The 22,085-nt window shown below is 37.1% G+C and overlaps 1 protein-coding gene across 2 annotated transcripts in view; it reads right to left on the reverse strand.

Moving 5' to 3' along the window:
* The window catches only part of LOC26527527 (putative neural-cadherin 2), a 182,567-nt gene that overhangs the window by 122,922 nt on the left and 37,560 nt on the right, over window positions 1–22,085 (reverse strand). For both annotated transcript variants that reach the window (XM_015165710.3, XM_015165708.3), the window contains exon 2: window positions 15,027–15,053. The gene's annotated coding sequence lies outside the window, so the exon portion shown is untranslated. The remainder of the gene's footprint in view (window positions 1–15,026; window positions 15,054–22,085) is intronic.

A 22,085-nucleotide genomic window follows, 5' to 3' on the forward strand; every position in this document is an offset into this window, starting at 1 on the left:
TAGCTGGCGTGGCCACAGTTTGTTTGCCTATTGGCCACGCACTGGAGCCCAATCGATGAGACCTGATATATGTATGTAGTATATCACTGCAGTGAGTCAGTGATGCTCCACATTAAAAGCCAACTCATTCAAACAATTGACATGGCTATTGACACGTGTAATCCATCTCTATATATAAATATACCAGATGCCAGATTGAAAATAAAATGAGAAGAACTGGAAAAAACTTGACTAGACATTGCCCATGCCCAGGATATTTTTTAGACATCCTTTTTTTTTTTTTTTGGCATTGTCATGCTCAACGAGGCAAGAGTCTTGCCACATCACGTCGCGTCAACGAAACGCCAAACTCAAATATGTGTATAACTCGTACGACCAGAGAGACTATGAAGCTGCCAGCCCGCCTGCACAGGCCATGAAATATGACGCGTTCTGACGACATCCCACTATGATGTCGTATAAAACGCTATGGCCATGCATCTAGCATCGTTTCTCAGCGACTGCCTGCAGTCGCGCAGCAAGTGAAGTGAAATAGTTGCACATGTCAAATCGTCTTCAATATGCGCTACAGCCAAACAGACTGAGCAATTGATGAACGGCTGACGTCAAACTGGCAAATTGTTGGCATTGTATATAATACATATATGTATATGCAAAGAAATATATTAATATAGACTCTAAACAAGAACAAAGGTTAATCGGGGTCACAATTTCAGTCTTCGATTATTGATTATTATTATCAATAAAAGTTGACGATTTTGTCATCTCGATTTGTAAATATTTTTTATAGAAGCGATAAGTATCGATTATAAATCTGATTTTTAATGATTGACGATTTCTGGATTTTTTCTTATAATATCGATAAATATCTATAGAACCTTATATTTTTAAGAAACTTTGAAATAAAATGATAGTACTAAATACAAAAGCCGTATACGTCGAAGACATCATTCATTGATTATTCTTTTTCATAAGTTAATATCTTTATGGTATACTCAACCCGTTTGCATAATATCGTAAAGTAACGATCATATCATCAGGCTAAATAGGCGGTTTGATCAATTTTGAAATGAGTTCTTGATATAGACTAATTTATTCTCAATATGTATTCCATTCAAAGTATCGATAAATATCTAAATACTTAAATACTTTAAAGAATTTTAAAATAAGTACTTGCTGATACGCCATTTATACGATATATTTATAATGTCTACAAAAAATGTAAGCTGCTTTGAAATCAGTACTAGATACTTTTCGATAGTTCACTTAAGTAAGGCCAGATGGAGCTTATATATTGCGCATGAATTCTTTCACTTGTATAATATCGATAAATATCGATTTTAAATCGCACTTTTAGCAAGTTCCACAAAATTTGTTTTATTATTTGTAGTACTCAAATTCGCCTACAAAGCCGTCTTACTTTCTATAGCTGTTATAAATCAACACTAAAGTAGTTACATTCGTCTTTACAGTCTATTTCTAGTCCACTCCACACTAACTTCAACTGCGACTGCCTTAAAGCGCCACACTCGCAGATAGCTCAGCGAAGAGTCGCGCCAGCTGAAAGTCGCCATTTTACGGGCATCTGTCATTGGTATCCGCGCTGCATGATGGGTTAATCCAATTTTCAATGCAATTGTCGCTGCTCAGATATGTGTGCACACCACTGTCAGTTCGTATAGATTGGCAGCGCGGCTGGGCGGGAGGGAGTTGCGGCGCCAACAGGGTTTGGGCTGGGCCAACAATGCCGCGAGCAATAGTCATAGCCAAGTCAAAGCCACCACGCGCGTGAGAGTGATCCACGAGCGGAGCAAGTGACTCCATTGTGGTTTAACAGCATGCAATTCTTTTTCCACTCGAATTTTCGGCATTGTAGCTGTTCTTGTTGTTGTTGTTGCTGTTGTTGTTGCTGTTGACAAGTCCCCAGCTATTTTTGCATGCGACTGCGTGTGCGAATACCCTGCGGTCGCCACTGTAATTCTCAAAAATGTTCGGGACTCAGCCACACGCATACTCACACACACCCACACACACACGCACACACACACGATGCATCTATACAACAACTAGACAGCTACCAAATGCAAGTTATGAATAAAGTGCTGGCCGGAGTATTTGAGTCTTTTTCTTTATTGGCTTGTCTTGAATAATTTGGTATGAATGGATAAGGGAAATATGTGTACCTAAGCTGAACTTTAATAGAAAATCTGAATTCCGACCAGAAAATTAATGAACAAAACACGAGAATCTAACTATCCGAGTACTAAATAGGTCATATGTTATACAAACAACAGAGGGCGTTTTTTCACAGATGTTTGAAACATTGTAATACCCAAATTTGACAACTTGAATGCAGAATTATTTGTTATTAACAAAATATAATGATCAAATTCTGTGAACTAGAGTAAGTAACACTTTAGTATAGACAAATCTCTAGTCTATATAGATTATTATACATATATTATTAATACAGATGAAACTGATGATAATAATGATTAATTTGCCACTGACTTATACAGGGTAACCAAAGGCATGTTTTCTAGGGAATAAGTATATTGTGTTTTTAAAGCTTTAACTAAAGTTTAGAGAACTTTCAAAATATCTCGAAAAATCTTTAGCCTAATCCTAACTTTAGCTACTATAAAAGAGTGGCACCATGTCCTGAAGTCCATAATAATTTTTTTTTATAGTTCTTAAATTATAACAAAACATTTAACTATTATGTAAGCTGTATGTTTGAAGATATATTAGATAGCAATTTCAATTTAATTAAGATTAAAAATTAAAAGAAGAAATCTTTTGAAATCATTTTTCATGATACATTAATAAAATTTAGAAAGTTAGCTTGAATCATATGTATTAAATAAATTCATTAGCTCGGTTTCAGCTACTACGATAATGTGGACTGTGAGCTCATAAAATCTGTATGAATATCTTGAATCTTGGACTGAGCTATACAGATTCCTTAAGTCAAATTTATTGTAACCTAGCCTAATGATTGTCTAAAACTATAGAGGAATGTTTACCACAGATAAATGTTAGTAAAATATTTCATTTCAATTCAAATCAGCGCAGTAATTCCGATTCTCTAGAAATTTGTGGTCAAGCAATATTAATGAAATGTCAAAGCTCGTTTCGCCACACTTAATTTGCGTAGTTTTTTGTTTTTCTGTTGGAAATAACAGAGTTCAGCCAATGATCCTTGCCGTCCTTGTGCCCTAAGCCAAACTCATTGTCAGCGGCTTAGTATGGCACAGCGAGCATGTGTCAGAGGGAGTGAGGGAGCGAGAGGAGTGGAAGCGAGGTAGGGAGGGGGGAGTAACGAGAAAGTGTGGGCGTGGGCACAACCACGTGGCAATGTACAGAAATTGTTGGTTACTTCCACGCTTGCTGTTTGATGCTTGATGAGATTGGGTGGTGAAATAGGGTTTAAGCGTAGGGATTGACATTGGAGCTGGGGGCTGATGGCTGGCTGCTGGCGGCTGGGGTTAGCGTCCATTGAGAATGGCTAACAAATTGAAAGCTCAATCATGTTGCAGCAGCTGTTCGTGCGAGTGGCCAATGCCAATGTGTGTGTTCCGGTTGTTGTTTTGTTGGTTTTATGCGACAAGCAGTGGAGGCAACAGCTAACCCCCCTCCCCGCAGCCTATCCAAATCCCTATACAGCCGCGGCCCGAGCAAACCCACAGTCCGCTGGCACATGAGCAAATTATGTAAATGTCATTAATCCTTATGGTACACAATAGTTTAACGGTTCGGCGCATTATTGTCACGTCGACAGCGCTCGGTGCGTGCCATCAACGGGTAACAGCAAACTGTGCGCACCAACCCGAAATTACACACCATTCTCCATCCTCCAACCTCCACACGCCCCTTCCGCCAACGGGCCCCTCTGCTCGGTGGGATGACAAAGTTTTGTGTGCTGGACCCACATGAATGTTCGGGCCGGGCTCTCTAGGTTCAAGTCCCGCTTCACAGCGCCTGATGCGTGTCACAGCTTTTTATGCTTACGTGCTCGGTGCCATTATGTATGTGTGTGTGTGTGTGAGAGAGAGTGAAAGAGAATGTGAGTGTGCCATGTCCTCGACTGGGCATTTTGACCCCAGCCGCCCGATACCCAGGCACTCCAGCATTTTCTGTTAATTACGAAATCACTCAGCGCCAATTGAGAAAAATACTGAGGCAAGTGACGTTGCCAGCTCAACACATTTCGCAATCAATTGACCAAACGAAACGTGATCCAATGTTTTCATATTTGTATCTTCTCTTTCGCCATAACTTTATGAAAAAAATCGACAAGTATTTACAGCAATTTAGGCCACTCTAATTGTAAAATAATAATAAATTACGTTTAATTGTTTATCAAGTTAAGTGCAGAGGTTAATTTGGGCTTTAAGGTCACTGAAATGGCCAACTTCTACTTCTTTATTTTGCATTACCTGCATTTTCGTGTTATCGATAACTTAAATAGTTCCTATACAATAGATTCCCAACATATTAGTTCATTCTATATTCCATTTGTGGGATGGCTGATTCAATAAATTTCGGGTCTGCAATCGACTATTTTAAATGGGTGCCATATCGATAACTTTCCGAAAAATATTAAACCTATCGAGGGATATTCCCTATCGCTTGCAGACTCTATATTATGGAGTAGCTAAAAGGACGAATTTTTGCTCTGCAGCTTTCAATGTCGGTGCTCTTGCATCGTTGAGCTATCGATAACTTTAAGAGCTGCAGATTTACAGTGATCGTAAATATATTATATAATATATCTTTTTTGTTGGATTACGTTATGTATTCTTGAAGAGAATCAGCAGCATAGGCAAATGTCGCCTATGATTTGAATATATCCAATAATTTATATGTATTTATATGTATAACTAGAACAGTATATTTATACTAGAAGCCTATCAATATTGTTATCGATTACCGATAACTTCTTACTTAATCCTTTCAATATTCATGCATCAGACTTAGTCAATGAAACTTAGTCCATAGATTTTAATTTGAATTGAGTGCTCTTTACCTATAAATACAAGTACTAAATACATAAATAAAAAATTAAAACGATATAAAATTAACGCAACACCCAGAGAAAAATGCAAGCAATTTAAAAAATTTTAATTTAATAACTTTCCAGCCTTCCACAATATATTACAGAAAGGGCAATTATTTGGCTTTCATGTGCAATTGATTGATTGCATGTTGACTCGAGTAAATGACATGTGAATGGAGTGTAAATTCAATAGCCACGCCCGAGCATACCGAGTGTGAGAGTGCAAGAAAGAGAGAGAGAGAGAGAGAGAGTGGGCGAGAGAGAGAGCGAAAGGTTTCTTAATGACCCGACGCCTTTCATTTAAATGCTTGTTATTAAAAATTAAGTGCCACTTTTACACTGGCCGCCTCTTTTGTTTGTGTGTGGGCGTGGCAATTATTGTAATTGTTGCAACGACAACAACAACAGCAGCAGTAGCCGTCTCTGCTCGAGTGCAATAATCGCAATGGCCACACAAAGAGTTCACGCCACCTATGCATGTGTGTGTGCGCATACTTCTGTGTCTGACTGTATTGTGAATGGCTGGCTATTTATGCTAACAGCTGAGCACTCGTTCTGCTAATGTCTGCGCATTTTCCGAATCATTTTTATTTTCTGTTCGCTTATTCTTTTTTCCATTTGCACTCAACCTTTTCACTGGACTAAAGCGCACAGTTCATTTGCCTTTATCGCATTTGTTTATACGATTAATTGTTTTGCTGCTCATTATTACACACACAAGCACGCGCAGACACGCACACATACACATGCATACACATAATGTAAGTAGCTCTGTAGCACACGTGCATAATTAACAAAAAGCTCTTTGCTCTCGTCCTACACACACACACACGCACTCAGCCTCACACACACACACACACACACTAAGAGCGAGGTGGACATGGTCATATCATTAACGTGCCAGCCACATAAATTCGTCGTAGTAAACCACAAAAAAGGCTGGCCAAATCAGCTTTGAGCAAACATGTTTGACTACAAATTACCCTACAAATATTGAAGATGTCGAAGAAATGAGAAAACATAAAGACAAGCTGCGAAAAACAGGTGAATGAAACATGTTAAAGATTAAAATATAAATAGAATAGACGCTAAAAAAGAAAACTAAAGCATTAAAGACAAAACTGATTGAGTAGAAGATACCCTAGTGGATATTCATTATAGCCCTTAATATCCTCAAACATAATACGGTCAAAGACAAAGCTTATGAAGAGCGTACATAAGTATATATACATATGTGTGTAGCAAAAAGTCCACAAAAACAGCTGACTAAAATATACCCTATGATTTGTTACACGTAAGGCAAAAATCTACAAGTGAGCAGAGCAATTTTTCTTAATACAAAAAATTTGCTGGAAATTACAAATAAAAATTCAAATATTTCTTAACAATATGTTACCTATTTAAGATCTGTCATACGCATCACAGCTTTATTTTATGATAGACTGCAAGCTATCCTGTATTTTCTTTAATGAAAAAGTTGAATGACATTAGAAAAATAAGTATATTTACTGAAGCTGCCAGCGATTCGTCTATGCCCTATCTGTAGTCAGAAAATTAGAGAGAAGCTTTAGCTAAGCTCTTCAAGCATGTTTCTTCTACAATGTTGAAGAATATTTATGAAAGCTTTCAAGGCAAAACTCCTGCCAATTACACAGCCAATATGCCCTACCTGTACAGCTTATAGACTACTAACAAGAAAAAATCACAGTTTGTTTTTATGCCGAGGCCGAAGGTGGGCGCGCGCGTAATTCCACGCTGAGGGAATAGTCCAGGCTGAGTGCTAGTGCGGTGCGCCTTGTTTGTGGTTTATTAATTCGACTGGGACATGCGACGATGCAGCACTTGTTAAGTGAGATCGTAAGGAAGCCATCCACTTAGCTGGCCGAAATCATGATGCGAGCCACTCATAAAGCCCATGTCATTATGCTGTGGCCCCACCTCAGTTTGCTTAAATTAGCTCAAGAGCTAAACATTTGCACAGCATCCGAGTTGAATCAATTGAATGAATGCAAGAGGCGAGAGCACAGCCAAGGCAGACTTCACTCTGCACATTGAGTGCAGCTGTATCTATACAGCTGGACAAGTTGGCTTTGATTAAAGTAGAGCAGAGCTCGCTAGTGTGTGTGTGTGTGTGTGTGTGTCTCTGATATACTTTTGTCTGGAATGTAAAAAGTGTAGAGAAATGGAGAAATCCAGAAATAGAGCGAACAGAGAAATTCCAATGAAATTCGTTGAGCAGAAGGTAAAATACGTAATTGTTAAGTGCTCATTAGAAATGCTCGACTCGAGTCGAACAACGAACTGAGCGCTGGGCACTGGGTGCTGGGTGCTGGGTGATGGGTGATGGGTGCTGGGCGTCGGGCGCTGAGAGCCGCTCAAGTGCATTTTCAATTAACTTTGGGAAAATATTTGGCTGCACTTTGGCAGCAGCTGGCAACTGGGCTAAGCAGCCAATAAACTGTTGAACGTACGACAAGTTCTAATAGCATTTCATTCATTTATTTCACTGGCAACAACAAGCACAATGAATACACATTTCGAATTCATTGGAATCAACTTCAAACAACAACCGGTCACGCATATCTCGTGTTGCTGTAAAGGTGAGCTCCGCTTTGATATTGATGAGTATTGACTATCACCAGCATCAAAGATATACATATATAACCATGTATATATATATACACATCTTTTCACTTCGTCTGACATCAATGCATATTAAGTATACGCCGCGCAGTTCCATCGACTTCAGCTTGAATGAAATTCGCTTTTAGAGAAATATGTCCAATAAATCAAATGAAGCTAGAGCAGCATGAATCACATTGCAATTAATGGCCAGCCCTAATGAATTGCTAAATTGGCCAAGCTGGGGCTAGAAAACAACAATGGCTTGTCTTCCAGCTAACTCGACTTCATATTCATATTTTTGTGCAGATTAAGTTGAGCTTCATCCATACTCTGACTGCATTGCTAAAATATGTCAGAAGCACTTGTTGTTGCTGAAGTTAAGCTTAGTTTTTGAACTGGTTAGACAGTTAGAACAGCAATGCAATTCCACTCACTAGGAACGAAACCCACATTCAGAATCAGAAACTGAATCTGTTTGCCTTTCCAGTTGGCTGCCTGAACTTTTGCCACTTGAGTACATTGCTTTTTGCAGCCGATTAACAACAATAGAGCAAGCCAGCAGCGAGAGCTGGCAGAACTCTAGAAGATGTTATTGCCAGAATAAAAACCAGAAAGCTGAAAGCATCATATACCCTGTGCAGTAGAGCAGCAATAGCATTGATAGTGGCTTCACTCGATAGTTTATTCCGTTTATTAATCCATAAGCCCCACATTCTCCATTTTCAGTACTTCTTCTAGAATATACTTGTTTCATTCACTCAAACTATTTGTATTAAAAATATATTATTATTATAATGACATTAAAGTAAATAAATAAACTTGTAAGTACTAAAAAATACTGAATAACTATGTAACTTTAACTGATAAATTTTTAAGAATTTATTGAAAAAAAAAAAAAAAAATTGTTGTTTAATGAAAAATTTGAATTTATTTGTATGAATATATAAGAATATATAAAAAATATTAACGAATATTTTTTCAAAGCAATTACTAAAAAATAAGCCCAGCAAAAATCAAATTTTTCGTCCAATGAGATTAAAAATAATAATTTATTAATATATATTATTATTATCATACGATTACATTGTCAGAAAGAATGTCTATAATGATCTTTCAGTACGCAATAATATTCGTTGTTTCATTCTAGCATTGTTTCAGCTATATACAAGCAAGAAAATATTGAAGAAAATCCATCAAAACAATCGTAAATATAATTTTCGTTGATACTATATTTAATAGTGTGTATAGTTGATTCTTTCAGCGGGACGAAGATTAGCAAAAAAATAAAAATAAAATAAAATGGAATAAAATAAAATAAAAGATAATAATAGTAAAACAAATTTTGTCGGACAACAGGGTATTTTGCAATCGAGTGCATGTAACTTTTCTTGTTTCTGCCGTTGCCACAAGCAAGTCGGTTTGTTAGACCATTTGGCATTTTCATGCACAGCTCGAGCAGATTTTACCTACTTGAGTAATGCAGGGTTGTGTGGCATTGACTTTTTGCAGTTGCACGTTGTGTGGCACATTGGCAGCATGCTGCCTTCACATGCCACATGCTTTGCATATCTCGCCTGTCCCCGTTCGGGGTCCTTCAATAACATTTGATTTTTATTATCACTCGCAATTGTTGCAACAGTCAAATGCAAAGCACTCAGTGCGGGCAATAAGCATTATGTGGGAGTCCACTCTCTCTCTCCCCTCTCTCTCTCTCTCACTCTCTCTAGCTCTCTCTCTGATTGTGTGTTATTTTTGAAATTGAATTGCCTTTGCCTTTGGTTTTCATGCAACATTTTGTGTAATGTGGCATTAAATTTAGCATCGACTTGCCTCATGCACTTTTTCGCACAAAGTTTCTAGCCAGCAAAACTTAACAACAGGAAACAGCTGATAACAGACTCACACACACACACACCCACACACACATAGTCATTCACATATATAATTATCAAACTGGCAACAAACTGTTTTGAATTACAGCGGAAGGTGGCAGGTTCAAAGCACACATGCAATAGATAACAGCGGACAGCGGACAGCTTTGCTAAAAACTTGCAACTTATGCCGGTGCTGCACACATTTTCATTACAACCAAGTGGGTGCTCTCTCGCTCTCTCTCTCTCTCTCTCTCTCTCTCTCTCTCTCTCTCTGTCTTACACGCCCTCTCTCTTTCTATCGCTCTGTCTAAGCAAATGACAGCGCTTTTGTGGCTGCCTTCTTGCTGGCATCCGGAAACTGTGCGTCTACATCTATGCAGTTCGTGGCGAATAAAAATTTTATAAAGCATTTGCAAGCAAAACAAAACTGTCATACTTCATGGCAAAGTAGAACTATGCACTTTTCAACATTTTACAACACTGTTTAGTTGTTAATGCTTAATTAAACGTAACGAGTTGTCGCAGTCACAAAATGCTCTAACGAAATTCCCCTTAGAGCACAAACATATTTATTTGAATACTTTAAGCACCTTTCGAGAGTACAAGGGCGTGGCTAGCAAAAGAGTGAAGTGTATGGCATGAGTATGCTAAGCAAGCAGAATCTGCAAAGTAGTGAGAAATGGTATTTATGTTAATATAAGGTGAATATAATAATATAAAATTCGAAATAGATCAAGCGAAAATAGCATAGTGTATATAAATATAATTAAGTCATTTCCTATGTATATAAATATTTTCAACCATTCATAAAAATAATGATAAATAATTGCCCAAAAGACTATCTTCAGCAATATATATGCTGTTAGCTAACATATACTGTAACAATCTCTTAATTTCATTCGCATACGTTAAAAGAATGAAAGCAGTTTGATTTAACTTTATTGGACGCGAAGTTAACTGTTTAGGTTATTTATTCGCAATAATTATTGTACTCAAGCAAAAACATTATAATGACGTACCATTGATTAGAGTCTCTTTATCTGACGCCTACAAGTGGAGTGCGTGGGAGCACTGAGTATATAACGAGCATCTCTAAGAGACAAACTAGTCGAGAATACCTTAAATTCTGCCCGATGCACCCAGCCATGGGACGTCTATTGCTATGGGACGAGTTATTTTTAGACGAAATCGAGGATAATAGAATGATGTATATTGACATATTAAATAAAATGTATACTCATAAAATATATATTTTTTTTCCTTTCTTATTAAATATAATTATTTAATTCTCATTATGACTTACTCTTAATGATACTGTAATTTAACAATACACATTTGTGCAGCCAGAGAGAGTAAGCAGAATTTCTAAAAATGCATTTTCGATGACAAAAAAAGCTGCTAACGACAGTTAATCAATAGGGAGTAAAATGAATCAGTTTGACAAGACGAAAAAGTTGCAAACATCTGTTGTAGCACGTAAGTAGAAAATGCGTAATGAAAGGTAGACAGTTTCGAGCAATAACAGGTGGCCAAAGTGCAATGAGAGGTGCGCTCGAATTGCTGTGCTACACACAGACATACACATACTGTTTGTATAAAAGAGAGAGGGTGCCATGCGGCTGCATATGTGTGTGTTTGTCAATATATTGTATGTGGGTGTGTGTGTGTGTGTCTGTGCCCCAGGCAAATAAAAGTTTTTAAACTTTTGAGCCAAAAAAAAAAAAAAAAAAAAAGCACATCATCACGTTGGCGTTTTGTATATTTTTGTTGTTGTTTATTTTGCTCAAGTCATTTTCTGCAGATGACAAGTTGTGCCACGCATGAAACAAGCCAAGTTTTTTTTTTCCTATCGTCGAGTGTGTGTGTGTTTGCGTGTGTGTTTGTGTGCCAAAAAGTTGTGGTACGAAATTAGCTTTTAGCTTTTTTTTTTTTCTCAGCATGAAATATGCACCAGTTTTCGTCTGCTGATAACTTTTTAAACACTTTAATATATATTAAATGGGATGTGTAATTACTTTGAAAAGAATCATTTTGATTTCAACTGATTCACGTTGTGATAAACATTTCCAGTAAAAATGCTTTAAGAAAATTTTGGAAGTGTTTTGCAAATTTAGTGAATTTTGTTGATGTGGAGTAATAGAGGGAAAAGAGAGAGAGAGAGCTTTTTAAATATAGCCTTGTAGATAGACTTTACAGCTTATAAAGTCTGTTATGTAATTATGAAAAATATTTTAGCTTACTGCAGCAAGAAAAGGGAATTTACCGCCAGCCCCAAGTCAAAAGAATAGAGTGAAGTATCATATGAAAAACATCTATGGAAAGCAATGATAATACAATTCCTATTATAAGGAACTAATTTAGGGTAAATACCACAAACAAATCTGCTTTTTAAATTTACAGTTACCACAAAAATCAACTGGTCCTTCTGGTCACACTCAAGGTACTTCGAGCTACTCAGGGCAGCAGAAAGTGCAGCTCAGCTTGAGGTGTTGAAGCAGCTACAACAGAGCTCAAACTGTTTTGGGGCATTGCGCACATACTATTTATACATTGGAATAAAAATATGAAAATGTCTCAATGGAAACAAAATATTTCAACTGTCTGATTAAAGCATTTAGAAAAGAAAAATGATTCCAAAAGCATTTTCACATCAAAACGATAAGAAAACTTCATAATTGGCGAGTGCAAATAGAGTTATGAATTTAATAGTTGAAAAAACTTGCTTCTACTACTACACACACACACATACACAATGCACAGGCATATATGCATGTCACATGTTGTGCTCTATGGAATGCGCGCTAGCAAAAACTTCAAGTCAAACGCTGCAATGTTACATAAATTGAAATAGTTTTGTCGACAACTCTCAAAATGCATGCAAAACTTGCCACAAAAAAAGAAATCGAAGAAGAAGAAGCAGCAATAGCAGGAGCAGGAGCAGCAGCAGGAGCAGCAGCAGGAGCAGCAGCAGCAGCAGCTAACAATTTTTTTATTTTAATTAAACTCAACTTGAGGCAGCTGAAAAGTTGTTGCTCTTGGCCTGCATAGCATCAGCGCCCAGCATAAATGAACAACAGCCCCGAATAAAAGTCAAGTGCAAATAGAAATGTCTGCGTCGCAGTAGGCAAAAGTCAGTTGAAAGTTTTAGCTATAACACGCATGGTCAGCCATGGCTTAAGATGCATGCGAGGCGAGTCTACAACGATATTCTTGGGAAACTAATCTTAACCCCTTGTCAACGGGCCCCGAGCGAGAGGGAAAGAGAACAACAAAAAGCAAACTGCCAAGCAACAAACTAAGCAAGTTCAGTGCAAAACTTTTTCGATATTTCAAATGGGCAAAAATGTGCAAAAGAAAATCAACCTTAGACAATAACTTGCAAATCCAATTACGTCGAACCATGCCTTATGACATGCGTCGACTTCAATTCATGGGCTTTTTGTCGCTTGCATATTAAATTAGCCAGCAAATTGGCTGGCTGTGTGTGGCTGTACGGGGCTCGAGTGGGTGTCGGTCACAGAGAGCTGCCAATTTAAAATCAAATTTTGTTTTTGCCACGTCACAAGGGTCAGCAACAGACGCCAGCCAGCAGGCAACATAACAGGCCACCGTTCGCTGAGCGAGCATGCTCGGCGCCCTGATACTCACTGTCGAACTAAATTGCAGTTGAGGCAGATGCTGAAGAATAAATTTAAAACTGCTCTCAGAGCTGACAGATTTTGATGGGAAATCAAGGTATTCCATATAGTTGAGTCTCGATATCGAAATCGCGATGAATCGCTAATAATTCTATCCCTTTGAAAGAAATTCATTCTCGATAACTCTCCATAATTTAACTTTCTGTGAAAATCGAAAAAATAAACAACTCCCTTTGCCATTTCGGATTATCGGGACTCGACTCTAGAATAAAATATATACAAAAAATTTATATTATATGTAATATATATTCTACTAATATACATATCTCCCATTCATGTTGGTAAAATTGTTCACACGTTCCTTCTCGCTCACAACTTGGCTTTGGTATTGACAATGCATCAGTTGCACGTTGCGTATACGTAATGGCGCAACGTTGCGTATACGCAATGCGTTACGTGACAAGTTTGCAATTATATGAGCTTTGGTTTTTCGCCAATCGTTGCCCGGTATCCCACTTCGATTTGTCAATGCAAATGAGGCAAATGGTTTACCTATGTAAGTGTAAACTCATTTTGCACGCACAACAGCAGACAACTGAAGATGTAACAAGCTGCAATTCATTGTGCCTTGTTGGCTGTCTTTCAGTGTCTGCTCCGTCTCGCTCACTCTCAGTCTTCCTCGCACGCTCTCTCAGTCTATTTCTTAACATGGCCACTGCGCTTTTCACCTTAACAATATAATGGCAATCAATTGATAGAATTGACACAGCCTCAGACTCAGCGTCGACCTCTGCCACAGCCAGCCTCCTGCCAGCCTCCTGCCAATCTCCTGCCAGCTCGCCCTCATCTCACTCTCAGCCACAATGTGTTGGCTGTGTGTGTTTGTGCGTATGGCTGGCACATACATTGACTGCGGGCATTTGCCATTATTCATTTAAACCTGGGATTGAGCCGAGTGTTGCATTGCACAGCCGACAAATAGCCGCCGGCAGCCAGCACTCTCAACATTTCATACTCATTCCTTATCGAGGTTTTTCTTGTGGTGGCACCAAAAATTGGTTTCGATTTGTTTGCGATTTAGTATACAAATTGGGTGAGAGTCGACTTGTTGTTTTTTCAAAATGTATAAGCCAAGCCAGAATTGGCTTCACTAGAACATGTTTCCTATAAACAGTAAGCTGCAAGTGTGTGGGTGTGTGTGTGTGCTTAGACTTGATTAAATTGACTGGATTTACCCATACTAAGGTATTACGCATTCTACGTTTGCTTGAATTGAGTTTAATTGGAATTGAATGCCTGCAGCACTTGAGCATATTTTTTTCTTTTTACATAGATTTTGAATATATATACAGTAAGCCCATTGAAAATGGAAAATCGGTATGGTATGGTATGGTATCAGATACCATAAGTATACACATATGTTGTTTATCAGGATGAGAATTTAGCCTTGAGTGTTTTGAGTTGTGCAACAAGGCAGAGATATAAGCTGTAGAATATGAACTTGCATTAATGTCTAATTAATATTTAAGCTCAACTCTGTGTGAATCCACAACTACTATGTTTAGTACATTGTATATTTGAATTTTTATAGAAATACATGACAAAGGGAGTCTTTCATTAACCTTGCTGACTTCCCTTTGTGTGATGGAACACGGCTTCATAGTCAGTTCGTCTATGATGTTTAATCAATAAATTAAGTCTTGCATTTACCAATCATCATTACATTTCATACAAACATTTCGCTTAAAGATAACAGGATTAATATACACATATTTGGTTGATATTTTATAGGCAATAAACACTAAGACTCAAGCATATTAATTAACTTACCCGGACAACTGCCGCATTGAGTCAAATCTGCAATATATAAGACAGTTTCGATAAATATAAATTCACTCAAATAATAATATATTTAATATATCAATTAAATAAACTTTTTGTTTGCCGTCATGTTTTATTTTTTTTTTTATTTTACTTGTAAATGCTTTCTGGAAATCTTAAAGTTGAATAGCAGCAAGCAAATAGAATGTCGAGAATGCCAGAGCAACATGATTGTCAGAGTTTATTGTTGCTGTTGATGTTGTTGCTTGCCATTTCAGATTACAGCTGTAGTTTAGTTGGCATGTTCAGGCGGTCGACACATGCCTAGAAGCTTATTTATAATAAAAAATCATACATGCTAGCACAGACAATGAGACAATAGACAACAGCAACAACAACAGCAACCACAACAACAATGAGCACAATGCGGCACGAACAGGGTAAAATAAAAAAAATAAAATAAAAATAAAAACAGTAGAAGAAGAAGAATAACAACAAGCCAAGCCGAGCTAAGCCAGTCGCAGCTTCGCACATATAAGTTGACTGCTGACTGCCAGGCAAACCCAGGCAGCGCCATCATTAACTGCGTAGCTGTAGCTCTGTGCGTGTGTATGTAGGCTTACTTCACACACACACACTCACATAGAGACACACACCTCATCTAGCCATTCATTGACAACATTCAGCATTGTAGATAACATTCAGCTTATCTACCTAGGGCAACCGAAAGCAACAAAAACTCAGTAATGAAATTTTCGAAATATCTATGATGATTTGCGGTTGCCATGATTGTCGACACATCTATGTGTGTGCATGTGTGTTTGTGTGAGTGTGTGTTCAACACTTCCGCCTCGCTTTCAATACAATAGAGCTACACATACAACACAGTTAGCAAGGCTTTTGCCCTCTGATTTCCGGCAATTGCAAGTGACTAAAGTCACACTTGCTGCCTTCTGGCCATTTTATTGTTTGCCTTTTTTTGGCCAAACAGAGAGTTAGCTCACTCAGCCAGCCCAGCCAGTTGACCAGCCAATCTGTGCTCAGGCCATTTGGGCATTTGTGGTTTTAGCTCGAACACCCTGGGATTTAAGGCTACATGATGCTAACAGCATTATTATTAATTTTCTCAAATTGAAATTTTCTGCTTTAAAAGGATTCCAGAGCCTTCTAGCCGAAAGCTTTAATTGCGATAATTTTTCGGCTAAATATTCAATGAATATTCTAAATAAAAGCTGAAGCTTTGTATTATATATATCTATAATTTATTACAAATTTACCATAAAGTTATTCAAACAATTTTTCCTAGTTCAATAATCACATTAGAAAAAAATAAAAAAAAATTTTTTTTAGCTTGATTTCATTTTTAGTATGCTTAGTTTTTCATTCACCTCGGTGAAAAAAATTAGAATATAAGAGTTTCGAAAACAAAAGCTGTTCATATTTAATAAAATCGAAAAAAGTCAAGCCTTTTTTTATATTAATACTATTATAAAGCATGAGTACCAATATAAATAATTTAAAAAACATCCAATTAATATATCATTTTTGGAATGTAATATAAATAGTAGGATATAATTATGTAATAGTATAATTTAGATTATATTGGGTTTGGATGATTTAAATGTTAAATTTATTTATTTTTTATTTATTCGTTTTCATGTTTTTTATTTTATTTTTTATTTTAATTTTATTTTTTTGTACCTGTGGATTTAAAATGAATCTTTATACAATAACTCTTCAATTTATATCTTGTTCCTAAAACAATTTTTAAAGAAAATGCATACATTTCACATTAGTATTTTTATTAATATTATTTTTCTTTAATACTCGTATATTAAAATATTTTTTTTTTTATTATTATTTCAAACTGTTTGCTCACCTGCGATTGTTGCACCTGTTTGCCCATTCAACTAGTTTCCTAACATGAGTAGTCATATCAATTAAATAAATGCATATTTATAGGAGAATCATTTTCCACTCGTGATTCTCTAAGAGACCCAGCTCAGTTGCTCAGTTGATTTTGATTTCGCTCTGGTAAATTGTTGATTTCAATATGGAAATAAATCATTCAGCTGAAGGGGTGCTTGTTATTGTCAGCCGCACTCGACTCTGTCGCATTTATAATTTTTCGAGGACTTCGCATAGACCGCAAATGCGCTGTGGCATCTTCGACTGCCCTGAGTCGACGTCAGTTGCAGTGGAGTAACTGAAACGAGTTTTTAATGGCAGTTCTTTTTTTTCCGCTCTCTTCCCTTCCCTTCCCTTCCTAGCAATGCATTTTTCAATATTTGCCTTGCCAGCTGGGGCGTGGCCATGTGGGCGGTGCAAAATTCAAACTGACAGTAAAATAATTTTATTATTTATGGTGAATGGCGTCGACGATGACGACGACATAAAGTGGGAGCGTGTGACTGGAGCAGCGCCTAAAAAGTTGTAACGGAATTATTGTAAAATTTGGTGTGTGAAAATATATACGTATGTATATGGATGCACATTCGGAATGCTAGGGCAGAGCCCTGGGTAACCCCTCGTTCCATATGCAATCATAAATTTTTGTGTGCGGCATGCAAAATAACGTAATAACATTAAATATGCAAATGCCTTTTGTCAGCCATGCATTTACACATAGCAAACACACACACACATACACACACAGGCACACATTTACAGGAATGGAACACATTTACTGAACACTCGCATGGGCTTTCATTCATTCATTCATATAGCGCTCAAATGTTTGGGTAGCTGACTCTGCGTCTGCATCTGCGTTTGCGTCTTCCGAGTCGACTTCATCACAAGTTTTGCAATTTGCATAAAGTGAAAATGATGCACATTTCTGTTTTCCTACGACAATTTGCTTTTATTGATTTTCTTTGATTTTCCTTACACACACACACACACACAGACACACCCAGAGAGATAGAGAGAGAGAGAGAGAGTGCACAGTGGCTCAGCTGAAGCAGCTCACTTCGAGCTCCTTTACATGTGTTTTGAATGACGTTGAGTGCTGCTATGCAAACATTTTCTAACGAACACTTAGTGCAAATAGATTGCGCACAAGCACACAAGACTCGATATTTCTCTCTGTGTATGTGTGTGTGTGTGTGCCACAGTTACAACGACTGCTTCACACTTCTTTCTGTCTTCTCTTAGTTCACTTCAGCATTTTTTTATTGCTTGCCAATTACTTCTTATGTGCTTGTGTATGTGTGTGTGTGTGTGTGTGTCAGTCTTGAATTTCATTAGATTTTCTAGTTGTTAAATCAAAATTGACATTATGCATTCCATTAAATTTTATTGAATGTAGCCTGTATCCACAATTGTTATTCCTCCACAGCAACGCAAATCAAATTAAGTTGATCTTTACAGCTTTTGAATTCAATATAGCTTAGCTCGTTTGCATTTGATCTAAACTGTTAACTGGCAGTGCGCATCATGTTAAGCTATTAACATGGGAGCTCAGAGCGCATTAAATTGGATTAAAGTAAAATTGTATATTTGGTATTTTTCCATTAATTTGATATAAATAAGTAGAGTAACGTTGCAAACAAATAAAATCATATACATAGAGCCTAATTTTTATCATAAAAAATAATAATAAATAAATAAAATAAAACAAGAAATCGAAGTATTGTTAGGTGATTCAATGCTAATATTATTATATTGTTATTTCAACAATAAATAGAACAAATAAGTTAGTTTAAACTAAAAGGGAAAAGTTGAGTTGCAAACAACATAAAAAAAAAAAAACATTATTATTAATTATTTATTTTATTTTTTTAAATTGCTATTTATAATCCTTTTTTTTTTTTCAAAGTAACAGTAAAAAGTTAAGTAATAAATAGCATAAATTGACTTGTTTTAGTTAATTTAACTTCCATCACTTTTTTCTGCTCGATTCATAATTAAAGATAGTTAGTTATATTCAATTTAGTTATACATACATATTTTTGAAGCAAAAGTTATCATCATAAGTAAATGAATTCACTTTTAAGTTATTATTAATAACTTAATTTTCTTTACTATCTCATATCCTATGTTCTGGAAAATGTCATTCAAAAAATTCAATTTATAATCAACAATCTTTTTATTCAATTGAATTTTATTTATTTATTTATTTATTTGTTTTTTTTTTTTTTTTTTCAATGTTTCCTTATTCTTACAATACAATTTCTGCTAGACATTCTTTTTTTTCTTTTGCTTCTTCGTTAACTTTTTGTTGTTGTTGTTGTTGCGAACTGTCGGTCATGTGCGTCGGAACTTTATATATTGCGAGCAAAGTTGGCAGTATCGACAACGAGTGCAACAGTCGCTGCCATTTTCGCAAATTGGCCAATAAAGCGTGCTCACAACATTTGGGCCAACTTGCTGGCGTGTTACCTTTCAAATATAGCTGGCCAGGGCCAGCGATTGCGCATAAAAACTCTGTTAAGACTTTACTCAAATATTTAATGCGCATTTAATAGAAAATGAATGAAGTTCAATTTAAAAACAATAAACAAATAAATTGGGTCTGTAAAAGAGTAAATAGTAAAGGCGGCTGGCAGTGTAGGTTCTGCTTGTCGACTCGGCCTCTTTGGGCTGTCAGCGATGCGAGAAGGTGTTCAAATCTTACTACCTATGATACGGGAATGAAGTCAAGTATTTCCATAACCTTTAAGATAAGCAAACCTATGCCATAACAAATAGATGGGTATCGAGTCGCTTCAAAAATATTTCATATAGTCTACTTCTAATATTAGCTATAAGCAAGCTGTACTGGATTGTCTGAAAAAGGAAAATACTTTGACTGTCGCTCTTTGAAATGGCGAGTGTATCATTCAGATCTCTGCATCATCTCTGCAAATAAGCAGACGAATCCGACTTGATCTATATCCCTTATGCTTCATATAGAGAATATATATATGTTCATTCTCGGGTTCGACTTTAACAAAATCAATAAATTTCTACACGTCCAATTTCCTACTCTTTCATGTACTTTCGTTAGTCACTGTCTACACTCTCACATTGCTACTTAGGTTGACTTTATCAACTTTTAATCGACTCAATCGACTGTGTACGTCGCAGTCCATATAAGCCAACACTTGCTAAATGCTCAACAGTCAAATACCAAACTTTGCCAGTACAGGGCTTACACACACACACACGCACAAAGAGAGAAAGAGAGACAAACACATTCACACATACACAAAGCTACTTGTGTATGCTGCTGCCTGAGTGCAAGGTTTTGTGCGTGCGACTCCCGTTGCGCTTTGCTGAAATTAGTTTGGGGATTTAATAGGATTGATCATTAGTTAGTATTTTACAGGGAACAGCATAGCTGCCTGTGGCAAGATGTCGGAATATCCAAGCACCACACAAATGACCAAATATTTGCATGGAGTCAGAGGTCTGTTGCTTTCGCTCCAGCTTAAAGCTTACAATATTTAATTAAATTATTGAAATGTTATTTGGGGTAACTAATTTGATTGATATACTCATATAAGATGTCATGTAGACAGATTGGAATTTGATTGAAATATATTGAACTAAAGCCCAATAACCAACGGTATGCGTCGGCAGGTGGCGCCACAGCTTGCATGGAATGTGGCTCAGCAAATTCGTTGTCAGCTCCAATCAGGCTCGATATATGTATGTATATGTAATTCTATTGACGCTTAGCTAGCGAGAACACAGAAAATTCAACGGTCGTCAGTGCGAATTAAGGTTTAACCGACTGCTAATTATCATCCAGCTCCTGGCCTACTTCACATTTATTTTTAGCGTGGCTCTGGCGATGAAATCTCTGTGACTTGCTAATTTATGCTGCTGTTACACATTCGCTCGCCATTCAATTACCACTGCCAGTTGCCATTTGGCTGAGCAGGGCTGGGCTGGCTGGCAGCTCATAAGCATTTCGCCGTGACCGCAGTCGCATTCACAATTCAACGGCAGTCGTTGCCCATTGGCATTCACAATCAACCACTTGGCAGGCCATAAATTTAACACACACCTAACCACACAGTGCTGTGTCTATAGAGAGAGAGAGAGAGAGAGAGAGAGTGAGGGAGACAGAGTGAGGGAGACAGAGAGCGAGTGAAACTGTGGCGGAAACCAAATCATTAGCCAGAAAAATTGACCAAGCTGCCGCCCTGGCAGGATATACGTGCACGCATAGGCCAACGGGACACCACACACACACACACACACACACACACTCACACATATACTAGCACGCGCTCGCACACAGTTGGTGTTTATTGAATTTTTCGACAGTGAGGAATAATTTTTGAAGGCAACCAAAGCAACGCAGTTTGGCAACCGCATCCGGCAGCCGCTGCCCAGTCAGTCCATAATTATCTAACCAAAAATATGCGACTGCAATTTTCAGCAACTGAACCAGCCGACTGCCAACTACAGGCAGCTACCAAATGCTACATGGCCACAAAGAGGTCGTGCAGCTGTAAATACTCACAAAATTCAACATGAATTGAATTGAATTGTTTTTGGCAGTTTCCTTTTTTTCTGCCCGCCCACTCGCCCACTGCAGCTGTGACGTGATTTGTTTATTGTGACCTGCGATTTGCTGAAATTATATGTCAAATGAAAATTAATAACCTGCACTTTCAGCAGCAAATGCCAAAGCTCGTGGATTGCGCTTAGATTGATCGCCGTTTTATAGCTCCGAAATGTGTGAAATTTGTGAGCTCTGCCAGCTTTATCAATATGTCGATAGTGTTGTGAGTGTGACTGTCATGTAATGTGTTGCAAAGTGTTGAAATATTAAATGCGCCATTTATCCATTTGTGGCAGATTTTACAAATTCAATGCTTTCAGCAGACTACGATAATTAAAATTTCCGTAGCTTGTATTACAACAAATAACAAATTGGAAGTACAAATATTTTAATATTTTATTAAAGTAGATAAAAGGAATTTGGAATTTGTAAATTTCTTTGATAAAACATATATTAATATTTCAAAAATATTTTAAGCTTTTTTTTTCTCTACCAAAAAAAAAAAAAACCCTAAAAGTGTTACAGTAACCGGCAGTAATCGACTAGAAGATACTCTGAGCCCAGCAAATACC

This window comes from Drosophila mojavensis, unplaced genomic scaffold, assembly GCF_018153725.1.
Source record: "Drosophila mojavensis isolate 15081-1352.22 unplaced genomic scaffold, ASM1815372v1 contig_36, whole genome shotgun sequence".
NCBI lineage: Eukaryota > Metazoa > Arthropoda > Insecta > Diptera > Drosophilidae > Drosophila > Drosophila mojavensis.